General features: G+C 33.3%; 1 protein-coding gene across 2 annotated transcripts in view; it reads right to left on the reverse strand.

Moving 5' to 3' along the window:
* The window catches only part of Spry3 (sprouty RTK signaling antagonist 3), a 122,239-nt gene that overhangs the window by 13,960 nt on the left and 82,030 nt on the right, over window positions 1–26,249 (reverse strand). The window contains exon 2 of one of the 2 annotated variants that reach the window (XM_058582193.1): window positions 15,265–15,398. The exons of the other annotated variant lie outside the window; for it this stretch is intronic. The gene's annotated coding sequence lies outside the window, so the exon portion shown is untranslated. The remainder of the gene's footprint in view (window positions 1–15,264; window positions 15,399–26,249) is intronic. 2 annotated transcript variants of the gene reach the window in all.

Consider the following 26,249-nt stretch of genomic DNA (forward strand, 5'->3'; position numbering starts at 1 on the left):
ATAACAGTTAACTAAAAGACATTCTGAAACAAGGAAGAGTATATCTAACAGTATATTGAATGAAAAAAATAGGAAATGGGGAAGAGTGTTGTAGGAATCACAAATATAGAAATAAATTAGGTAGTCAAGGAAGGTTTCACAGAGAATTAGAAAATGGGCAGAAAATGATAAACATATAATTCAAATTAAGGGTACATGTGGAAAGTCAGATTAGTAGCAACATGCATAGAGTCTAAGAAGAATGAAACATTCAAAATATCTTGTATAAGAGGTAATTTGAATGACAGGCAAAGTAATTTAGATTTAGTGCTCTAGGAATTAGAAATAAATATTTAAATGAAATAATAAAGTATGAAAATAAACTACATTTAATAAAGACACATTGGGCATGATATATTGGAATGGGGAGATACTTGAGTTAGGTCAGCCAATTTAGAATACTCGAAACAGGAAATGATAAGGGCTAAGTTTGGGGACTGAAAGAAGAGATGTAAAGATGAGATATTTTCTGTTGAATATGGCAATGGCAATGATGCCATTACGATATCTAGAAGTTGGAAAGCAAAGATCAGTTTGAATGAATAAATATGTAATATTAGGGTTGGAAGTGCTTTGTGGGCTATATTATCAAATCTCCATTATAAAATTCTATTCACAGTCCTAAGGTAGCTCTTTATCCTGATTTCTCTTTTACACTAAGCTATAGAATCTTATTCAGTCTTTTTATTGGTTCTTTTTAGTTATAACTGACAGTAGAATCCATTTTGACATAATTATACAAGCATGGAATATATATTATTCTAATTCAGACCCCAGTATTTTCTCTCTAATATTTTTCATTGTCTCATCATCCACACCCCTGAAATCTTATCTAGTTACACTTCTTTTATGGTATTCATCACTTTCTAATTTACACTGTAGTTAACTTATGTATATATCTTGTCTTTCCAAACAGAATTACTCAAAGATCCATATATGTGCCCCACCAGTACTTTTACTCTGACTTTCATATCATAAAGTGTTGTTGAAATGCAAAATTAGTAGCAAAGCCAGGAGTATAAGACAGATCTCCTGACACTTGGTCTAGTGTTGTATTTACTGCAGCATAAACCAGGGAATGTGATGAGATTATGAGTTCTTCTTAGGAAGCATCAAATTTGAGGTGATTATGGGACATTTTCAAATGGGAGTATTTGGTACCAAGTTAGAGACATGGGACTAGAATTGGAGTGATATTACAGGAGAGAGACTTGAGGGCATGTTAACATGGAAGAGATCACTGGCATTTTTTTAAAAATGAATGAAACCTGTGAAGTAGAGGAAAGGGAGAAAGAAAAAGACTGGTACCATGTAGAAAGTTAAAAGACAAAAGGATAAAAAAGAATTAGCAAAGAAGCCAGATGTTGAAAAGGGATCAGAATAGCACGCTGTGACAAAAGAGTACTGAAGAGTCCAATAAGGATAAGGTAGTCAAAATGGCTTAATACTGAAGGGAAATTAGGACAAACAGTTAAAATAGCCAATGAATTTAGTGACAGGGGACTTCTAGAGATTCACTGAAAGTAGTTTTGGTGGTAGGATGGATAGAAAGTCAAGCATTAGTAAGTTGAGAGGAAATCAAAGAGCATGGCATAGTTGTAAGATTTTAGTAACATAAGGAAACCAACTGAATTTTGAAATGAAAGGAAGGAATTAGTGGGAAAAAAGAGACAAAGGGGGAGGGTTAAGGTATTTGTTAGAGCCAAATTCCAGGAGAATCTACAAGGATTGACATTCTGGACCAAAGCATATTGTGTACTTTAGAATATAGGAGAGTCACAAGCTTTACCCCAGTTACAAATTTACCTGGAACTATCTCTACTGAAAAAAAGCACTTAAGCACCTGAAGCCTGGATAAGACTCTGACAACTAAGGATTCTCCCTAAGTTTGACCCTAATGAACTCCAAGATTAAAGAAATGAGCCAATCTTAAAGAAGGCCTTAGGAGCCCAACCTAGGTTTACAACCAGTTTCATTAATTAATGGGTGTGTGATGGTTGGTTTGGCTACTTTGGCCTTTTGAGCTTCAGTTTTTTCACTTGTAAAATGAGGACACTAAATATTTTATTTTTTGAGATGTAACTTAAGATAACATAAGTAATAAGAAATGTCAGCATTCAACAAATGTTTTTGGAGGGACTACTCTAGGCACTGTGCTGGGACAAATCAAAATGGCTCTGCACTGAAAAGTTTCATTGGCCTATGGAGAAAGCAGACACATTAAGCCAGTGGTTACAATATATCAGAACACAATGCTCACTTATTTGAAGAAAGCACAGAAAGTTTAAGAATAAAGATGAGAGAAAAAAGACATAAATCAAGTTCCATCTGGAGAAGTCAGTGAAGACTTCCTGGAGGAAGTATTTCCTGAGCTGAGTCATAGAGGATGTACTTACTCTTGTCAGAACACTTAGTACACTGCATTTAAGTGATCTCTTTACTTATCTATGTTTCCCAATAGGCTGAGAGCTCCTGGAAGGAAGAATATACCTGAAAGAGAAATCGTCTATAATGTTGAATTGATGAATAAAAGAATGAGTAAAGATATCCAACTGGTAAACATACTTCTGTTTTTGTCCTCATTATACCATAATATAATTTATGTATTCTATATTATTTCCATTACTAAATTATGAACTCCTTGATTCATTCAACAATCAGCAAATATACGGAGGTCCTACTTTGTATCAGGTTCTGGGGATACAGGAAAAATTAAGATACAATAATAAATGAATTAATCATATGCTAATATAGGTGTGTTATTGATATGTAATTGACAAAGGAATCTCTGCTCTCAAGAGACTCATAATTTAGTGGGTAAGATAGCCAATAGACAAATACAGTATAGGATAACAAGTGTTTTGGAAAGGAACATAAAGAAATACAACTAATACAGTATTCATGGGGTTATAGAATGCATCCTAGAAAAGGCAATATTTAAACATAAATTTGAAGATGAGAAAGATTTACAGAAAAAGGACTAGCATGTACAAAGGCCATGAGAGAAGTATGATGGCCTGAACTACAAGGAAAAAAAAAACATAGAATCTCCAAAACTGAGTATAATGCCTTACAGAGTAGATACTTTATATATATTGATAAATAAAATAATGGATAAAACCATTTCAAGCAGAGATGACATCATGAACAAAGATACAAAGATGTGAAAAAACCATATTTTTATCCCATTCTGACTTAGTCCCCTATACTCATAGCCTGAAAAGTTAAGAGTAGAAACTTTTTCTAGAAGGCACCACACTGCATGTTTTATTCATATTCCTATAATACAAGGAGCTTATTTTAAAAAAATTTAGATCTTAGTCCAATATTGTGTCTAGAATAATCATTATCAGTAACTTCATCCATGAACCTAATGGAATTCTCTGTTTCAAGCCATTTTCTCTTGTTTTGTCTGCATAAACCACATACTTTTGCACAAATTCTGAAAGACTTTCCTCATTCTCTTTCTTCTAAGACCTAGATCTTTTTTTTTTTTTTTTAGTTTTAGGTGGACACAATATCTTTTTTATTTTATGTTTATGTGGTGCTGAGAATCAAACCCAGTGCTTCACACATCCTAGGCGAGCGCGCTACCACTTGAGCCACATCCCCAGCCCCTAAAATTTTTTGAGGCTACTTCTATCCACACTAGATTGAAGTCAAGAAAATCTCTTTAGATGAAAAGCTGACCTACAGTCATCCTGATTCAGCAGTGATGATGCCAGAAGTAAGCAATGCCAAGGAAATTCAAATTCTTAACCAAGAAGCCTATAGGGATGGTGATGATTATTTTGTTTTCCACTGAAGCTGGCAAACAATATAGGAACAAAATCACCAACAATGGAGGGGTTTGAGGGAGGGGAAATATGTTCCTGTGGAAAGAAAGCTGGATTAAGAGTAAGAAAATGTAAATTGTAGTCTCCTAATCTGCTGCATGGCTTTGGCAGGTCAAATTTTATTCCTAGGCCCTATTTTCCTCACCTGTGACATAGTAAGTTTCAATGTAATTCAATAAATGAAATATATAGCAAACAGAAAAATAATGTGAGACAATAGGTTTGATGTGAGAGATATAGAGATGAATATGCTATGTTGTCGGCCATCAATACATACTGTTTGAATAAATAAATGAACGGTCTTATTCTTATTACTCACAGTATAGTAGAATAAGTGGAAATGTAAACATAATCTTCAGGAGAGTCTGTCAGTAAATGAGATGAGGGATGATGATGGTCTGAATTATGGTAGAGACAGTATAGATGAAGAAAAGTAGATGATAGAAGGTAGAAAAATAAGACAGTGACTTAATGTGGGTGTTTATTGTGCCATTTACAAAGATATGGAGGAAAAAAATTAAGTAAGCTTTGGTGATGTTGGGTTGGAGGTACTCATGTAATATGTGAATGATAATATACAATATACTATATATGAATTTTGAGTTTAGAAAAAGATCTGAATTAGTAATCAGAATGGTAACATCAAAAATGTACAGATTTAAGTTGTGTGAATAGATGACCATAGCCAGAGATAATGTGTAGAATATTAGAACGATAGAAGGGCAAAGATAAAAAAAATATTAGAGAGCACCAATACTGAAGGGGTTGGCAAGAGTAAAGTCATAAAACAAAATGAGAACAGTCTGAGGTTGAGGCTCAGTGGCAGGGTACTTGCCTAGCATGTGTGAGGCACTGATTTACATTCTCAGCACCACATATAAATAAATAAATAAAATAAAGGTATTGTGTCCATCTACATCTATTTTTTTAAATAAATGAGATGGAATTAAAAGTATTTCTCTGGCTGCTCTGTGGTATATATATTTAGTAGGGGAGCTTAGGTTTGAAGTAGTAAAACAAAAATTAGGAAGCCATTTCAACAATCCACAGCAGCAAGTAGTTAATGTGGAAATGAAGAGAAGATAGAATTGGAAGTTATAATTCTGGAATTCTGGTTATATTTCATTATATCAAATAACTATTTTTTTCCTTTTCAGTGAAAGGCATCATCTATATTTTCCCAACATAGTGAATGTGTGTTCATCTTAATGTATCATAATTCTCTAAGTCACTTAAAACTTGGGAATGGAACAAGGAGACAAAGTGGGGCAAATTTCTGCAAATATTGGGAGATCTAAAGTAGCTGATATGTCTGTGTTGTACTCTCCTATACAACGAAGGACAGGCTGCTGCAGGTGACAACAGCACTGAGGACTGCATTTGGTTCTGGGAGCAGTTTATTTTCAGAATTGACATCCTACCCATTACTAAATATAGACAGTTTTTTCCTTTCAAACAAGGGTTTTTTTTCTGTTAAACTTCAATTAAGATGTTAACTGTGTATTACAAGGTCTCTCCCACCCCTCCTACCTTCATGAACTTTATTCTTGTTATACTCTCTCTCCCCAGCCACCTACTCTTCTTTTCCTTGTCTCCTTTGTTTCCTCACTTTCTAATTTTCATTTTTTAAAGATTTTTTAAAGATAGACACAATATCTTTATTTATTTTTATGTGGTGCTGAGGATCGAACCTAGTACCTCACATGTGCGAGGCAAGCACTCTAACACGGAGGTATAACCCCAGCCCTCTAATTTTCATTTTATTTCCTATTTCTCTGCTTTCTTAGTCTTTCTCTATCACCCTCTATAACTTTCCTTTTGATGCCCCTAACTTAAAAAATATCCCTTAGGAACATCCTTTCCATCAGGCCAAGAGAAAATAGATGTCCGAAGACTATGTATAGAAAGAATTTTGTTAAGATGGCAATTCTCCCAAAAGTGATCTATAATTCAACACAATTTCTATCAAAATTCTAGATGAATTATTTTTTCATAAAAGTTAATGAGCACATCCTAAAATTCAAATGGAAAGGCAATAGTCACAGAACAGCCAAACCAATCTTGAAAAGGAAGATCAAAACAGGAGTATTCAATCTTTCTGATTTCAAAACTTACTACAAGCTATAGTAATCAAAATAGCATGGGACTGACATAAGGATATACATATAAAACAATGAAATAGAATTGAGAGTCTAGAAACACAACCTTGCATTTATAGTCAATTGATTTTCTACAAGGTGTCAGCCCAAGTTAATGGGAAAATAGTAGTCTTTAAAACAAATGATGCTACAACAACTGAATAGACACATGAAAAAGAATGAAGTTTGACCTTTACTTCAAAAATATATAATGTTTAATTCAAATCAGATCATACACCTAAAGTTAAGAACTAACACTTCAAAATTGTTAGAAGAAGGCATAGTAGTAAGTCTTTGTGACCCTGGAGTATGTAAAACCTTCTTAAGATACAACAAGAGCACAAATGAAAAAAGAACAAGTAGAAACATTTCACCTCTCCAAAATTCAGACCTTTTTTTGCTGCCAAAAACATCATCAAGAAAGTGAAAATATAACACACAGAATGGGATAAAATGTTTGCAAATCATATATCTGAATGCAGTTTGCATATACAATAAAGAACTATTTCACTTCAACAACAAAAATGAACTGAATTGAAAAATGGGCAAAGCTTTGAATAGAAATAGAAATGTCTCTAAGACATACAAATAACCAATATGTAAATGAAAAGATGTTCACTATCATCAGTCATTAGGAAAATTCCAAGAAAAAACATACTTAGATACAACTTCACACCCCCCAAAATGTCAAAACAACAGACAGTAACAAGTATTAGTGAGGGTATAGAAAACTTAGAAGACTCAAACATTGCTGGTAAGATTGTAAAACGGTGCATCCACTCTGGAAACAGTTTGGAAGTTCCTCAAAATATTAAACATGAAGTTATCATATGGTCTAGTAATTCCATTCCTAAATATATATTCAAAGGAATTGAAAACAAAGGGTCTACAAAAAAATATGTGCATGAATGTTCAATTAGCAGGATTATTAAGAAAAGTCAAAAGATAGGAATAACCACCTGACACATGAATTAACAAAATGTTGTCTATCCATACAATGGAATATTTTTTGGCCATAACAGGGTGGAGTGGGGGGAAGGAAGGGAGTATGGGAATGGGAAAGACAATAGAATACATTGGACATCACTTTCCTATGCTCATATATGAATACACGACCAGTGAAACTCCATATCATGTACAACCACAAGAATGGGAAGTTATACTCTATGTATGTATGATATGTCAAAATACATTCTACTGTTATATGTAACTAAAAAGAACAGATAATTTAAAAAAATGGAGCAGTGATACATGCTATGACATGACTGAACCTTGAGAACATCACAATAAGTGAAAGAAGCCTAGACACAAATGGCCATGTATTTTACAATTCCATTCATATGAAATTTCCAGAATAGGCAAATCCAAAAAGACAGAAAGTACGTTAGTGGTTTCAGGGGGCTAATGGGGAGGAAAGTTGGGAGTGACTGCTAAGAAATAAAAGGTTTGTTATTAAGTTGATGAAAATGTTATGGTGTTGAATATGATGATTCTACAACTATGTAAATGTACCAGAAACTACTCGATTGTACACATTTAATGGATAAGTATTATTGGATTGAATTACATTTCAATAAAGCTGGTTTTTAAAAGAATACATTTCTGAGGGTCTTCAGTCCTCATCCAAATAGACTCCTGACATGTATGACTCTTTGTCAGAAGTGCCAGTCTCTGACTGATGAACATCTAGATTATTTTTAGACTTTTAGTATTCCAAACAGTGCAACAATAAATACATTTGACATATTTTTGGTAATATATCTATAGGATAAATTTATAAAGTAAAAACGCTACAACATGTATTTTGTTTTGATTGGTGTCATCAAATTGCTCTCCTGTACCAATTTACACTACCACCAGGAATTTATGAGAATCCTCATTTTCTTTACATTCTTGTCACCTAAATATATTATCAAATTTCTTGACCTTGTTCCATTTTAGAAGTAAAAAAATGATATCTTGGGTCTTAAAAATGAGTGAAACTTAATACTTTTTTGTGATGTCCAATGCATTGTACTACTTTTATAAATATTGGCTATGTCTCATTTTGAAAACTATATTTTTATGTTTTCTATCCAATTTTATATTGAGCTACTTTACATTTTATGCCTAAAAGAACATAATAGATGCACTTAAACATAAACATTAACATATAAATATTAAGACAATTAGATCTCTGACATTAATATTTTTCAGTTTTTTATTGGCCTTTTAATTTATAATACATGTGCTATGAAATATTTTAAATTGTTATATAGTAAAACATCAATTTTTAAATTTTTAATTGACTCATAATAATGGCATGTTTATGTACATATTTTGATACATGTATACAATCTTTCCCATTATAGGATCATGGACTCTACATTTTGTGCATATATCTCCCCATATTTTCTTCTAATACTTTGCACATTTTGATGATTTTCTATTTTTCAATAAATCTTTTATCCGTTTAAGCTTATTTTGGTGTACTTCAGAGTTCATTCTTACCAGGATCTATCTAGACATGTATCATTTTCATTGTTCCGTCTTGAGACTTGGTAGCTGTTTCAATCAGAAGACTTAAGTCATTCTTGAGTTTAAAGAAATTTTAGTCCATTATGTCATTGATTCCATCTTCCCCACTCTTTCCTTCCCTTCCTTTCATTTCTCTTCCTTTTTCTTACTTTCTTATCCCTTCCCCTCTTTTCCAATGATCATTAAAAATAAGCATTTGGATTCTTGTAGAGATTCATATCACTCTTACTTTTTTCATAATTTTCCTTTGGCTTTTATGTTGCATCCTGAGAGAATCTTTGTTCAGTCAACTAAGTAACTGTTTTTAGTTGTGTGCATGCTGCTAGTTACTACCCCTTTGTAAAGTGTAAATTTTTGGCATTTATGTTTTAAGTTCTAAAACAGATATTTTTTATCTTTGTGACAGACTGACTATATGGGAAGCTCATATAACAATTTTTGCCTTTTAAATGTAGATGTCAAAACTCAAACTTCTAGATTGTATTGATTCTACATTGTCAGAATATGACTTAGAGTCTACCAATCAAATGTTCTAACATGAGACTTTGATTCAGAATTGAAGATATAAATAAAAACTGTATGGTTTCTTTCTCTTTTTTCCTTTTTCTTTTCTTTTTTTTTTTTTTTTTTTTGGAATGGGTAGTAGCCAAGGATTTTGACTCTGGGGGATGGCAGAGATTTCAAGGTCAGTTTCTTAATAAAGTAGTGACACCAGTGCTGGCAGCAGGAACTGTTGCAGTAAAGTAAATTTCTTGGCATCTAATGCAAGAGCAACAGTTTTTCTTATCAGGGCAATAGCACTGGTCCTGGGCATTATTTCTGGAATATGAGCCTTGAGATTTGTTTTCAGCCTCCCTTCAATAAATAATGCACTAAGAGCATAATCTCAATTTGGTATCACCTTCTCAAATAATCTCTTCCTATCTTTTGTGATCAGTCATTCTAATGTCCCAGTTACTATATTTTCTTTACCTTTCTGGGACCTCCAATTCATTCGTGACCCTCTACAACTTTTTATTGGCATTCACTTACCTCATATTCTCATTACCCTTCTTACCAGAATTTAGATTTCATATTTCATAATTACAGTCACCCCCAGACATGTACCATTAATTTGTTTTCTCCCTTTCAACTCATCATATTCATATGAAAGAAACCCTAAACCTGTCTAAATTCAACTGTCATTCTATTTTGTTTCCATGTTAACTAGTTTGATCTCCATTTAATTTAAGTCTCTTCAAATTCATGACTATTAACCTCAAGTGAGCTTTTAATGCTGCTTGGCAATGCTATGTCATTTTCACAATCCACTCTCTTGATGACTATTTTATGCCAGCTACTCTCCTTAAGCCTCCAATATACACTACTCCATTCTCACTCTGATGACCTAGTTTTACAAGCTACCCCTGTTAACATTACCAATGACTTGAATATTGTTAAATTCAAAGTTTAATTATCCATCCTCATCTTAATTGACCTGTCAGTATCATTTACAAAGTTGATCACTCTCTAAAACACTACTTGGCTTCCAGGCTGACTTTTCTCCTTTATCTTCCTTATTATTTGTTCTCATTGTCCTATGGTGATATTTTAGCTTCCAACTTTGAAATACTGAAGCTCAATACTTGGACTTCTGTATCTATACTCATTTCTTGCTGATATCATCCAGTTTCATGACTTTAAATTTCTTCTATTTAATAGAGGACTCTCAATATCTATGGACTAGATTCCTCCTTTGAACTTCAGAGTAATATACTTCATAGCCTACTCAATATCTCCACTTGGATGTTTAAAAGACATCTAGTTAACATGTCCAAAATATCAACTTTCCATTCTTAAACACAAATCAACCAACTTTCTTACAATGTTTTCATGATAATAAATAGTACCTTAGTTATTCCAGTTCCTCAGGCAAAAATCTTGGACTCATTCTTGTCTTTTCTCTTTTATGCCCCCAATGCAGTAATCAGCAAATCCTATTCATATTTTCTTTAAAATATACCCAGATCCTGATCATATTATCCCTATCCCCACTGCTAATGCCCTACTTCAAGCCCAAATCACCTCTGTATGTTCGTCTCCAGTATGAGAATTCTTCCTTTAAAAATCTTCATCTGGGGGTGAATATCAGTGACAGACGGGAGATTCATATAACTATTCCTCATTACTTTAATTCAATATACCAGTTGTCATTCTACTCCCCATTCTTTTCCCACCTTACTACTCCTGACCTTAGCATTATTCCAGTTTTACTGGCAAAATTAATATTTTGGAAGTTCTATTTGCCTATGTAGAAGTACCACTTCATAAATTCTATTCATGGCAATAACAGAACTATAAAATGATATTTGATACAATCTATCTATGGGCAAACAGATTTCCCCATGTTCATTTTATTAGGCAAAATTTCACCATTAAATCACTTTAAATAAAATTTATAAATGGCAATTGATTTCATTGATACTATCCTCATACCAGGTGTTTACTCTCTCATTATACATGACCACCAATTTATATTTAAGATACACAAACATCTAGTGCTTACCAGTAACAAGAATAACTTTTATCATATCACTTGAACATTATACAAAAGGTTAGGATGCCAAGAATAATTCTCATCCCTTCTCACTTTCTGGAGCAGTGCTATGCATCATGTATTTTACAGGTCAGTCACAAAACTATTACCAGTACATTATGACATAAATATGATAAGTATATAATTATAAAAATATACTGATCAACTATATAAATGGTAAGAATTTAGAAATTTTTAATGCATTTGACATTGTTGCTACATCCATGTGCATCATTTCTTTCCTATTTTATAAAAATCCATGGCAAATTTGAACTTTAGAAAAAAGTATGGGGGGGTCCTTCACCACAGAGATTTGAGAAGCAGTGCTCCAGATTGTCTCAATAATGAGGGGCAAAGTGGTATAATTTCCCTTCTTGTATTACCTTTGTCTTCCTCAGGGTTGGCCTTTAAGCCAAGGGACCTGGCTGCCTTCCAGGCAGTCATTTCCGTATAGTTTAATAGCTATAGCCAGTGAACAGAAAGTGCATTTCCTGCCACCATACTGTAAAATTATTATTAATGTAATAGGAGAATGCACTTCTGGTTTTGGCACTGATGTTTGGGATACTGCATCAGGGCTGGTAGCTTAAAAGAGTGGGCAATATTTTGGAATATGGATTAATGGAGATAGAACCACAACGAGTACTTCCTGTTATACTATGCTATATTTGATCCACTTAGAGATAATTTGATAGGACAATATTTTAAATGAAAATAGGAAAATCTCTTCTTAAAAGGGCCCATGAAACTTTGCTCAAGGAAAGTTTTAGGAAGGTGGATTTTTAGCTCATTTTAAGAATTTTTTTCTAACTACTAATGCATTAATTAGTCTTTATCTGGTAAGGATTCAAAGATGGATTTACAAACTATCATTCATTCTTTAATAATGAAGCCTGCAATAGGTTGAAAATTAGATTAAGTTCCAGGGCCCCTTCCAAAGCAAGATTCTGTAATTATGTGTTGGGATAGATTTAAGGATCTAAGGAAAGAAAATTAATTTTGAATCAGCAGCCATTAAGCGTGAAGCCCTGTGATTCTCTTTAACTTGGAGACAAATTCTGTTAAGCTTCAGAAAGGATGTAATAATGAGGTCATTTGAGGGCTGAAAGTTTTCTTAGAGATGATTTGGTCTCAGATCCACAGTTCACAATCAAGAAGAAACAATAAAAGATTCAATGAAGTAAATGGAAATACAGACAAAAATATGGAAATATATACCTGGAAACCTTGTGTGTAAAGTGAACAGTCCTGATTTTCCAATCTTTTACCCTTCAATAGTTATCTTTTCACATGATTCTAGTCTAAACCAGTTGATTGTGTTGGAGTTCATTTATTGGGGTCATGGTGCAACAGTCTATTACAGATCAACCAGGTTGGTCCTTCAAGAATTTGAGTGTATCCTAGTAAAGAAAGACTAATGCAAATTTACATATGATTAATGTTAGAGAATGTAAAACTCTAAATACAACCAAGATAAAGAAAGTGGTGAAAAATAATGGTCATTATTATAACTCTCTTGAGACTTAACATATACATAAATGAAAATGTTTTTCTTCCCTTTACATTTATAAATTTAGGACTAACAGTTATCCAGGTTAACTCTTACATACATCAAATCTAGAGGAATAGAAAAGTTAATTGAGGGTAAGAAGATTTTCCAATTGCTTATAAGGACTTTGTATTGTATTTTGTTCATTAAAATGAATATATATATATATATATATATATATATATATATATATATATATATATATATATATAAACAAAATTAGAAACCTAATTATGTTGGGAAGAATTTAATGTCAAATTGCCTACAGTAAACTGAATTAGGCAATTTATTTCTGTAAGTTATTTCTGACTAAATGTCCCAGAAACAAATCAATGTGAAATATTATTAATATTTACTTGCTTACAGGTATAAAAGAAAATAACATGAAATACATTTTTAAGAAAAGAGAAGAATTTTGTTATGAGCCAATTCATATTGCTGCAAATATCTTGGATCCAAGACTGAAAGGCAGAAATGTAAATAATGATAGTACTGCTGCTGCTGCCCTAGATTGAATTACAAAACAAGCAGCACATTTAGAAATTTATGCTGGAAAAATCCTTTCAAATGTGTCTGAATACAGAACAGTTACAGTGTTTGTGCAGTCATGCAGTTTGGACTTTTGCCAAGTGTAACGCTCTTATTCCTGGTCCCACCCTCCTGATGAGGAATCTGAAGGCCAGGTTACAATTCAAGGTCTCCATGGCTGGCTCAAATTCCTACCCAGTGCTTTGGAGCTTTCATCCCTATTAAGTTCACTAATGCAAATAATAATATTAATAACAAAAGTATATTTGGTGTTTACTATGTGCCAAGTAATATGCAAGATAAATTACATATTTTATCTTAAGTTTCATACTAAATCTATGAGGTATATTTATTACTTTTATGTTCAAGTGGGGAAATTGATGCTCAATAGGGTTAAAGAAATTATTGAAGGTCAAATTATTTTATCTGCTCAATTAAAAGTCTTGGAAAAGAGTAGTATTTCCTGATGTTAATATTATTTTTGTTTGAAATAGAAAGCTAGGTATCTTGGAACAATTAGGTCTCCCAAGCCTGGACATATAACTTCTGTCCTCAGAGGTAATTCCCATCCATAGAAGTTTTTGTTTGTTATTCCTGCTGTTTGCTTTCAGCCATACCTCTAAAATGTTGTCAGTCAGTACCTCTCAGTAGTTGCTCTTCATGATGGTTCTTATACCAGCCTCAGCTTTATGTCAAAATTTAGCAAATGGGAGTTGGTCTGGGATGAGATGAGTTTCTTAAGCTTACAGAAAGATGGATTTCTTTAGTGCTATTCCTCAGACCACAGTCACATAGAATCTCTCTTTTGCATAAGGGACACTTGAATGGTGGAAAAAATGAGACTAGGTACTGAAAGGTGATTCTATGTTCCTTAGACATAAGTTCAGACATTATTTGAAGTTAGGAAAGTAGCTTTGTACTGAGTAGTTTAACACCCTATTCTTCCTTGATTCCTTGCATTTCTAAAATACAACTTAAATCTGACACACATCAGAAAGAACCCCTGAGGCCCAATCAAATGAAATGAGGGAACATGAAAATCTAGGTATCACCTGGAAAGACTACTACAAAACAGTCCACAAGTAGAGCAGCTGCTAGCCAAGTGAAAGCACTCCATTGCTAAGAGTGGTGTAGCAGGTTTCTGTGTCCTTCCAGCAATGCCCTGCCTGCCTGCATGATGTGAGCAGTGACTGCATGAGGCTGTGACTTGCTCTCTCCCTCTCTCTCCCCCTCTCTCTCCCCCTCTCTCCCCCTCTCTCTCCCCCTCTCTCCCCCTCTCTCTCCCCCTCTCTCCCCCTCTCTCCCCCTCTCTCTCCCCCTCTCTCCCCGTCTCTCCCCTCTCTCTCCCCCTCTCTCTCCCCCTCTCTCTCCCCCTCTCTCTCCCCCTCTCTCCCCCTCTCTCTCCCCCTCTCTCCCCCTCTCTCTCCCCCTCTCTCTCCCCCCTCTCTCTCCCCCCTCTCTCCCCCTCTCTCTCCCCCTCTCTCTCCCCCTCTCTGACTTTAGTGCCCCAGGTCTGCCCTCACGTTGTACTTTTTTCCTACCATTTTGTTCTGATTTCCTCTGTGGGATTAGTGTTTTTATCTGTACTGCAGGACACTGAGAAAAACATTTTAAACCACATTTGCCAGGAAAAGTCCCTTCCTGCTTGGAATGTGAAGTGAAACACAACACAGTTTGCAGAGATAGAGCAGGCAGGATGATTACAGAGAAATGTCCTTCTAGCAGCCCCAGGGAGCTGGAGCCCTTTGGTTGCTATTTCACCACTTCTTTCCCCTTACCTTGGCCCACAAAGTCCCTTGTTTGCACAGAGACTATCTCTGCAGATCTTCTGGATAACATCTAATCTGGTTGTCCTCACAAGAGCACGTACTGGGATGAGAAGTCACCTGTTTATACGGGGTTCTTGTTTTCCAAGACTCTTGCTTATTCTCTGCATTTGCCTGGGGTCTCTACCCTAAGATTACTATGGAACCCCCACACACCAAAACCACCCCACAGCATTTCAGAGTTGCTATGAATTATACTTTTCAATATTCACACTTTCATTTTCCCAAACATCTGCTGGCTCATAGGTGGGCTTACCTCCAAAGTCCCAGTGTGGCAAGGTGTCTTGAGTCTGGATTCACTTCCCTCTTCCTCTGCAACCTCTCCTGCCCAAGTTTCCCAGGTACACTAAATTGCACACTTTGCCCTGTTGTATGCTTCCTTTGGGCATCCTGGCTTCCAAGAATAGAAGAGGACAAAACTGGGCTGTACAAATACACTTTTTCTTAATATAAAGATATAAAATATATAATGTAAATGGAATCATAAGAAACTTGCTCTTTTGTATCTGGCTTATTTCACTCAGCATGTTTTCAAAGTTCATCTATGTTGTATATGTACCTCAATTTCACTTCTTTTACAGCTGAATATTTCATTATATGGATAGACTGTATCTTTCTACAAACTTTTGTTTGAAAAGTTGTTTTCACTTATGTTGTGTATGTACTTAGGAATGCAATTCCTGGGTCATATAGTAATTCTGTGTTTAAGTTTTTGAGGAATTGTCAAATTGTTTTCTGTAGAAGCTAAACCATTTTGTATTCCCACCAACAATTTTTGTGGGTTCCAATTTTCAGACTTCACCAATGCTTGTTATTTTCTACTTCTAAAAGAAATCTGTCAATCTGAATGTAGAATTCTGATTACCAGAGACTAGGAAGGGTGGAAGAAGAAGAGATAAAGGAAGGTTGGGCAACAGATACTAAAACACAGTTAGATAAAAAAAATAAGTTTTGGTGTTCCACAACACAGAGGAATAACTATAGTTCATGATAACCTATTATGCATTTTATGAAGAAGAAAAGATGAGCTCAAAAACTCCAAACATAAAGAAATGATAAGGAGGGGTTGGGACATAGTTCAGCAGTAGAATGCTTGCCTAGCATGTGTAAGGCCCTGGGTTTGATTTTCTGCACCAAAATAAATAAGTAAATAATTTGAAAAAAGAACTTACAAGGAGAGGAAAATGCCTCTTTTCCTAATTTTATTACTCCACTGTATGCATGTATGGAATTATCATGTGGAGCCTCATTGATATGTACAATATACATTAACAAAATTAAAAATTATTATGGCCATCCTAATGAGCATGAAGTGATATCTTATTGTGGTTTTGATTTGCATTTTCCACAGAGAAAAGGTAGGCATATTTTTGTTTTCCCTTAACATCAGATCTATCGGGAATAAATTCAATTTTTATTTTTTAAATAGGGAAACTCTGAGAGCTAAAAAACTGAAAATTAAAAAAAAAATTACCCAAGGTCACACAAATAGTGAAGTCACATCGCCTATGTAGTTTGACCTCAGAGTCTGCACTCTTAACCACAGTGCTGTGTGATACTCTGAAACCAAACTAAAAAATCCCTGAGATCAGGTACCATATCTCTTATGTTTGCTTCACCTTTCTCACAAATGAGGTGTTTTGGACTTTGAACATAGAATAAAATCCAGAAATATGTTAAGCAATCATGAGGAATCTAAATCCTTGCTGAAGGGCTCAAAATTATTGAAACAGATATTGTATGATGCCATTGTTCAATGGTAACTACAAGTGGTTTTACTAATACTTTTTGTAGCTGTTATGATCTGAGCACCTCTTATCTGTTTTCTGTCTAGAAGCTCTGTTTGTTTTTGTCTTTTCTCCCCTTAGGATCTACATTTTTCTGTGTACTGTGCACATAGGAAAGGAATTTTAAAGCTTCTCTTGTGGGAAGATATTCTACTTGCTTAAAGTTCAAACTTAAAGTAAATCTTCCCTTTTGCACAAACATGTTCAATTGGAAAAAGAATTAAAATAAAAGTATTCCTAAACTCAATTCCTTGCATATCCACCAAAGATAATTCTGTCCTTGCACACTCTGTTCCTGGACTTTGTTCCAAAGATCAGGACAATGGTTAAGAGGGAAAAATTAAACAAGCCAGGATTTATTTGATTAATTTACATTGGAAAGGACAGAGAATTATAAAAAGAAAGAAAATTTAATAGCCTACATATCAGTGTTTTAGTTAACTTTGAGAGAGAGAATGGAGTATCTATTGGGCCACAATGAGTGGGACTTCAGCAAAGAAAATGAATAAAAATTATTTTGATTGATAGCTTTATGTGTGTTATGAATGGTGTAATAACAGGCAAAAATAAAATGTGAATTTGGTGTATATTTCTTTTTTGATTTAAAAAATGTTTATTTGGACATGACACCATGTGTGCATTGACTATTGGCTACATTTGGAGGATACTAATTTTAACAAAGGTGTGGGGAAATAGTGGGAGTACACATTGGTACAGTTACTTTGGGGTAGAATCTTCCAGTTCCAATAAAATTGAAAATGTTAATAACTATGACACATCACTTCCATTTCTTCCATAGAGAAAAACACGTGTCACATACATGCAATATTATTCTGTACAATGTTGAAAACAGTCTGAATGTCCAATAATACAGAAATAATTAAATAAAATTGTATATCCAATGGAATGCTATACAACAGTCACAATAAAATGAATAGATGTATGTGTCAATTAAAAAATAACACTTAAAACTATAACACTGAGTGAAAAAAGCAAGTTACTGAATAACATACTATATAATACTGATGTAGAAAGAACACGAAAATAAAACAATGTATTTACATATATTTTATGAGAATATATGTGCATAAAACATACAAAAGTTATGGAATGATACACAGAAAGTTCATTGTAGTAGTGACTTCTCAATGAATGAAATCAAGGATTTTAGAATTATCTGTAAGGTTGAGCTGAGGTTGTGGCTCAGTCAGTGGTAGAGTACTTGCCTCGCATGTGTGTGAGGCACTGGTTCAAATCCCAGCAACACATATAAATAAATAAAATAAAGGTCCCTCAACAACTAAAAATATACATATGTATAAAAGAATTATCTGTAGTGTCTTAATTCCTTCTTTTGAAACTTTTTTTGAACTAGGAAGTTTCAAAAGTAATCCATAAAATTCTTGTGAACACTTCACTCAGCTTCCTCCAATGGGGACAGCATATATAGCTGTAGTACAATATCAAAACCAGGAAGTTGATATTGGTATATTATGGTTATTATTGTTGAGTAGACTTTATTCAGTTTTTACCATTTTAAATCTGTAGTCATGTGTGCATGTGTGTTTCTATGCAGTTTTATCCATGTATGGCTTCATGCAATCTCCACCACAATCAAGATACATAGTTCTTCTGTAACCATGTAGGAACTCCTTTGTGCTACTTTTTAAAATTTTCATTCATTTCCTATCACCTATCACCCCATACACATCCCCTACCAACTGCTAATTTATTTCCATTTCTAAAATTTTGACATTTTGGGAATGATATATAAATTGAATTATATAGCATGTAAAATCTTGGGATTGGCTTTTTTTCATTAAATATAACACTCTTGAGAAAGTCTTCCAGATTTGTGCTTATATCAATAGTCCATTCCTTTTAATTGCTGAGTAGGATTCCATGTTATTTATCTAACACAGTATGTTCAACAATTCACCTATTGAACAACATTTGAGCTTTTTCCAGGGTTTTGGTATTTTTATGAATAAAGCCAGTGCTAGCATTCATGTACAAAAGATTTTTTCATGAACATAAATCTATTTCTCTGGGATAAATATCTAGGAGTGTAAGTGCAAGATTTTATAGTAATTGCATGTTTTGCTTTATTTTATTTTATTTTTTACGTTTTATTTTTTTATTTTTAATTTTTTTATTGTTGGTTGTTCAAAACATTACATAGTTCTTGATATATCATATTTCACACTTTGATTCAAGTGGGTTATGAACTCCCATTTTTACCCTGTATACAGATTGCAGAATCACATCAGTTACACATCCACTGATTTACATATTGCCATACTAGTGTCTGTTGTATTCTGCTGCCTTTCCTATCCTCTAGTTTTGCTTTATTTTAAAAATGCAGGACTATTTTTCAGAGTGGCTTTATCATTTGATATTCCCACCAGCAATGTATAAAATATCTAATTACTTTGTACTATCCTTATTAGCATTTTATGTAATAATTTGTAACTCCTCTAATGGGTCTGTAATGATATCTTGTGATTTTAATTTATATTGCTCTAATAGTTAATGTTGAATCTATTTTCATATGCTTATTTGCCAATGATATATTATTCATCGTCTTTAATGAAATATTTGTTCATGTTATTGGACTACGTTCTAGTTAGATTATTTTATTATTTTACTGTTGAGTTTTGAGAACATGTTATATATATTTTAGATATAAGTCTTTTGTTATATATGAGGTTTGCAAGTAAATTTTTCAAAATCATCTTAAGATCCTTTTCACAGTGTTTTAATTTTGATGAAGTCCACCATGTATATCTATATCTATATATCTATATATCTATATATATCTATATCTATATCTATATCTATATATCTATATATATATCTACATATAGATCTATATATCTATATCTATATATCTATATCTATATATATATATATATATATATATATATATCTCTTTAGGGATTGAACCCAGGGGCATTCAATCAGTAAGCTATGTGTGAGGCACTGGGTTTGATTCTCAGCACCGCATATAAATAAATAAACTAAAGGTCCATTGACGAATAAAATAAACAAACAAACAAATAAATAAAAAGCTGGAAAACTGAAAATCAACAACTCTTTTTAGATTTATCAGAGAGCTGGGGTCACAGAACATACCACTACCATGAAAACTGGAGAGTACAACAGGTAGATGCAGAAAATCAAAGCTTACTGGGAGCAGAAACCACACTGAAGCCTGCATGGGATAGAAACACTTAAAGGGAGTGTAGTCTAGCTTGGGATATTCAAAATTCCCCACACTAGCACAGATTTTACATCCAAGATCCCCACCAGGTTCTTAGGTGAAGAGTAGAGACAAATTTCCTCATTCTTTGGTCAGGAGAAGGGGAAAGTATCCATTTTGAAATACACCCAGTGCTCTTTTTGTTAATGAAACCCTACCCTCAAGAGAAACTCCTTTACCAGAGCCTAACCAATGTGAATTTTACCAGAGCTTAAACCAGAGCCTTGATAGGGTGGTAAGAGATATTCAACTTCAGACACCTTATTAGCCTTCTAGCTGGAAGAAAATAAATACCCATTCCATCCTGAAGTAATTATGAAGGTCACAGCCCAAAGATACAGACTCAAAGATTAAGACATAACCATAGGACTATAGAATGCTACCCCCATTTACCATCACATCAATACATGTCCTGTACAATAACTGACAACAGGTGAAATAGCTGAAAACAAATGCAAGGCTCTCACTGTGTTTAAAAAATGATCTCTAGGAAAACTCAAAACAACAAAGGAGACCAAAACAAGGATACTAGAGGAAATTTTAAGCCATGATACCTACAGCTATAGCAAACAATAAACACATCCTAACTCCTACACAGATAAACATAAAACCTCACATTAATGGCCTATTTACCTCAGTTCCTTTACTTAACATATCATGCCCATCTTTAAACAAAAAGTTAGAAGGACCGATAATAAGCAAAAAACAGTCTGAAAACAGAGAAAGCATCAGAACAAGACTCAGATATTGAAATAATTAGACCAGAAATTTAAAATAGTCCTGATTATTATACTAAAAGCTCTAATGGGAAAAGTGAACAGCATTCAATAATAGATAAGATAAACAAGTAGAAATTCTAATAATGAGTCAAACGTAGAACCTAAAAATCACAATACTATTACAGAGGTCAAGAATATCTTTGGAAAGTTCACCAGTAGATTGGACATGGCCCAGGAAAAAAAAAATCTGTTAGTTTGGAGATGAGGCAATATTAACTACCCAATCTGAAAGTCAAAGAGAAAAATGACTGAAAAATAGAACAGAATGTTCAATAATTATGAGACAACTACAAAAGGTGTAGCATACATTTAATGGTAATCCTAGAACAGAGAAAGAGACACAAAAATATTTAAAATAATACTACTTGAGAATATTTTAAAATTAATAGGCACCAAACCATAGATGCAAGGAAACTCAGTGAACATCAAGTAAGACAAATACTGAAACAAAGAAACAAATACTCATCTAAGCACATCATATTCAAATTACAGAAAATCTGGAATCAGAGGGAAAAAACATTATCTTTAGAAGAACAATGATAATAATTAGAAAATCTTCTCATCAAACACCATGAATGCTCAAGAAGACAGTAGAGTGAAATATAGAATTTCTCAGACAAAAATTGAGGAAATGTGTCACCTGCCTTGCAAGAAATGTCTTTAGAAGAAGTTCTTCAGGGAGAAAGAAATGATATAGGTCAGAAAGATAGATCTGCATTTAAAAAAGAAAATTGTTCAAGAACACATAAGTGGGGCTGGGATTATGGCTCAAGCAGTAGCGCGCTCGCCTGGCATGTGTAGGGCGCTGGGTTCGATCCTCAGCACCACATAAAAATAAAATAAAGATGTTGTGTCCACCAAAAACTAAAAAATAAATATTAAAAAATTCTCTCTCTCTTTAAAAAAAGAACACATAAGTGAAGATAAAATAAAATATTTTTTCTTATTTTTAAAAATATCTAGCAGATAAAACTTTATACAACATAATAATAGCACAGTGTATATATATATATATATATATATATATATATATATATATATAATATCCTATAAACAGTTAAAAAGTATGACAAGTTAATAAAGTATAAAAGAAGAATAAGGAATGCCATTGCTGTTATAACATACCTGCTCTTTTTTTGATGCTGTATAGAATTATTTGAAAGTAGACTTACATTAATTATAAATGTATGTTACAAATTCTAGGGAAAGCACTTAAAATATTTTAAAAAGAAGTATAACCTATATACTAAGAAGGGAAAAAATGAAATCATATAAAATACACTGGGAAAGTGGAGGGGAGGGAAACACAAAAAGTCAAGAGAAAATAAATAAAAACAGGAGCAAAGCAAAGAAAAAAGTTACAAATAAAATATATATTAATAACCATATCAATAATGACTTCAAATTCAAATATTGTAAAATACACCAACTAAAATTTATCAGAGGTGATTAAAAATCCAACTATGTTTCTACAAGAAACTCAAATAAAAGTACAGAGATATATTAAACGTAAATGGACATAGAAATATATACCATGCTAACACCAGTCAGAAGAAAGCTGGAGTAATCACACATTTCAGACAAAGCAGGTTTCAGAGCAAGAAAAATTGGGGGAAGAAAAAAATTCCATTACATAATGATAGAAGGGCTAATTGTTTGAGACAAAACAATCCTTCATGTGTATGTGTCTTAAAATAGTACCAAAATACCTGGGGATAAAATTATAAAACTATAAAGAGAAATAAGCAAATCCACTATTACAGAGGAAAACATCAGTATCCTTCTTTCAGTAATTGACAGATTTAAGAAGCAGAAAATCAATAAGGATACAATTGAACTGAGCAGCAGCATTAACTAACTAGTTCTAGTTAACATTTATAGAATACTTCATCCAACAACAGCAGAATATTCTTTCTTTTCAAGTTCCCATTAACTAACATATATCATATTAGAGGCCATAAAATGTATCTTAGTAAATTAAAAAGAATAAAAATCATACAAAGTATTATCTTAGATCACTGTGCAATTAAACTACCAATCAATAATAAGATATTAGATATAAAATAACAAAATATATAGAAATCAAATCCATTTATAAATAACACAAGTGAAATATGAAATCTGAGAAGAAATAAAAATATTTTGTAACTAAATTACATGAAAATAAAACTTTTCATATTTGCAGAATGCAGCAAAAGCAGTGCTTAGGGAGGAATTTTTAGCATTTAATGGATAAATTAGAAAGAAAAAATATAATATCAGCAATATAAACTTCTACCTTAAGAAAGTAGTGAAAGAAGAGCATATTAAATACAAATTAAGTAGAAGAAATTAAATAATATAAATTAGGGGATAAATCAATTAAGCTGAAGATAGTAAATTAATAGAGAAAATCTATTAAACCATAATGTGGCTCTTTGAAAAGAACAATAAAATCAACAAACTTCTAGAAAGGCCAGAAAAGACAGAGAAAGGAGGATGAGAGAGAGACATAAAAAGAGAGCGAGAGAGAGAAGGGAAAAGAAAGAAACTCTTGCTAATATCAGAAATGAAAAATAAGTCATCACAACTGATTCTGTAGATATTAAAAACATAACAAAGTAATATTATGAACAATGGTAGCCCACAAATCTGATAACTTAGATGAAATGGACCAATTCCTCTTGAAAGACATAATCTACCAAAACTCACACAATAGATCATCTAAGTAAGTCTATTTTTTAATTCAATATACTGGTGCAACCACTATGGAAATTCCTTGGAAAACTGGGAATGGAACCACTATTGACCCAGCTATCCCTCTCCTCGGTGTATACTCAAAGGACTTAAAAACAGCGTACTACAGGGACACAGCCACATCAATGTTTATAGCAGCACAATTCACAATAGCTAAATTGTGGAATCAACCCAGATGTCCTTCAGTAGATGAATGGATAAAGAAACTGTGGTGTATATACACAATGGAATATTACTCAGCAATAAAAGAGAATAAAATCATGGCATTTTCAGGCAAATGGATGGAGTTGGAGAATAATATGCTAAGTGAAGTTAGCTAATCCCAAAAAACAAATGCCAAATATTTTCTCTGATATGAGGATGCTGATCCATAATGGGGTGGATGGAGTAGGGGAGGAATGGAGGAACTTTAAATAGGGCAAAGCGGGGGAGGGAAAGGAGGGGGCATGGGAGTAGGAAAGATGGTGGAATGAGATGGACATCATTACCCTAAGTACATGTATGAAGACACAAATAGTGTGACTCTACTTTGTGTACAACCAGAGACATGAAAAATTGTGCTCTATACGTGTACTATGAATTGAAATGCATTCTGCTGTCATATATAACAAATTAGAATAAATAAATAGAATAAATATAGTGAATCAAAAATTAATGACCTTTCAAAATAGCAACAAATGCAGATGATTTCACTGGTTGATTTTACCAACATTAAAGGAAGAGGTGATATCAATTTTCTATAATCTCTTCCAGAAAATAAAAGCAGTAAGCACACTTCCCAACTCATTCTGTAAGACCAAGATCACTCTAATATCAAAACTAGAGACACTTCTTTTTATTTATTTATTGTTTCTCTTTAGTTATACATGACAGCAGAATTCATTTTGACATAATTATACAAGCAAGAATATATCTTATTTTAGAGTCCCATTCTTATGGATGTACATAGTAGTGGAATTCATTGTGTTGTTTTCATATAGGTACATGGAAAAGTTATGTCAGATTCATTCCACTGTCTTTCCTTTTCCTATCCCCCTCCTTCCCTCCCTTCCCCATTGTCTAATCTACTGCATGTCTATTCTTCCCCTCAAACCGTCCCCCCACTTATTGTGGGTTAGCTTCCACATATCAGAGAAAACATTATACCTTTGGTTTTTAGGGACTGGATTACTTCACTTAGCATGATAATCTCCAAATCCATCCATTTGCTGGCAAATGTCATAAAGTCATTCTTCTTTATGGCTGAGTAATATTTCATGTGTATATATGCTGCATTTATCCATTTATCTGTTGAAGGGCACCTAGGTTAGTTCCATAGTCTAGCAATTACGAATTGAGCTGCTATAAACATTGATGTGTTTGCGTCACTATAGTATGCTAATTTTGAGTCCTTTGGGAATATACGAGGAGTGGGATAGTGGGTCAAATAATGGTTCCATTCCAAGTTTTCGGAGGAATCTCCATACTGATTTCCAGAGTGATTGCACCAATTTGCAGTCCCACCAGCAATGTATGAGTGTACCTTTTCCTCACATCCTCATCAACACTTATTGTTGCTTATATTCTTGATAACTGCCATTCTGTAGAGAGAGACACTTCTGACAAGTAAAATTACAGACCATATATATCTCTCATGGAAATAGATGTTAAAAACTTCAACAAAATACTAGCAAATTGTATCTAACAATGTATAAAAAGAAATTATGCCACCATGACAAAGTGAAATTTATTACAGCTATGTGAAACTGATTCATCATTTCAATTTAGGTAACTCATTACATTGACTAGCTAAAGAAAATCATGTGATCATATCAATAGATCACAAAAAAGCATTTGACAAAGACCAGCACCAATTCATGATTAAGGTCTGTCAGAAAACCAGGGACATAAGAAAATTTCATCTACTTGATTATGAGAAACAAGATACTTTCCCCCTAAGGCTGGGAAGAAGATAAGAATGACTCCTCTCACCACTCCAAGTTCTAACTAATGCAATAAGATAATAAATTGCAATAATGAAATGAAATAAAATGCACATATTGAAAATAAATAAAATGTATTTGTTCACAGATATATGAACATGCTGCATGATTACACCTATATTACATTCCAGAAGAGGCAAACCTAAAAAGAAGTAGAACATTCTTCGATCTTAGGCTTTTAGATGCAGAAGCTATGCTGTACCTGTAGATGTTCCCAGGAGCAGAAAAATTTACACAAAGGAAGAATTTGTTGAAACAAACAAAAAGATATGGTTTCCAAGGGCTCAGGCAGAAGAGAGATGAACAAATAATAAAAGGGTAGTGAAACTATTCTTTATGGTATCATAACAGTGGATACATAATATTATGCATTTGTGAAAACCTATAGAAGTGTACAATACAAAGAGTGAATGGTAATGAAAACTGTAGACTTTAATTAATAATGTATCAAATATTTGTTCATCAATTGTAACTAAGATATAACACTAAAGCAAGGTGTAAATAAGAGAAACCATGTGTAAACCATGTGTGTGATAGGGGGGAGTATATTTTTTATAATTATAAACAGTGTTTCATTAATCATTCTGTTTCTCTTCATGTACATGTATCATGTCCATAAAGAGGTTTCCAAAACAGAATTGTTAGGTCAAGAGATTTGCAAACTTTCACATTTAATTCTTATAGGTATTATTACA

This window comes from Marmota monax, unplaced genomic scaffold (assembly GCF_021218885.2).
Source record: "Marmota monax isolate L192 unplaced genomic scaffold, Marmota_monax_Labrador192_F-V1.1 WCK01_AAM20220418_F8-fsc00142, whole genome shotgun sequence".
Lineage (NCBI taxonomy): Eukaryota > Metazoa > Chordata > Mammalia > Rodentia > Sciuridae > Marmota > Marmota monax.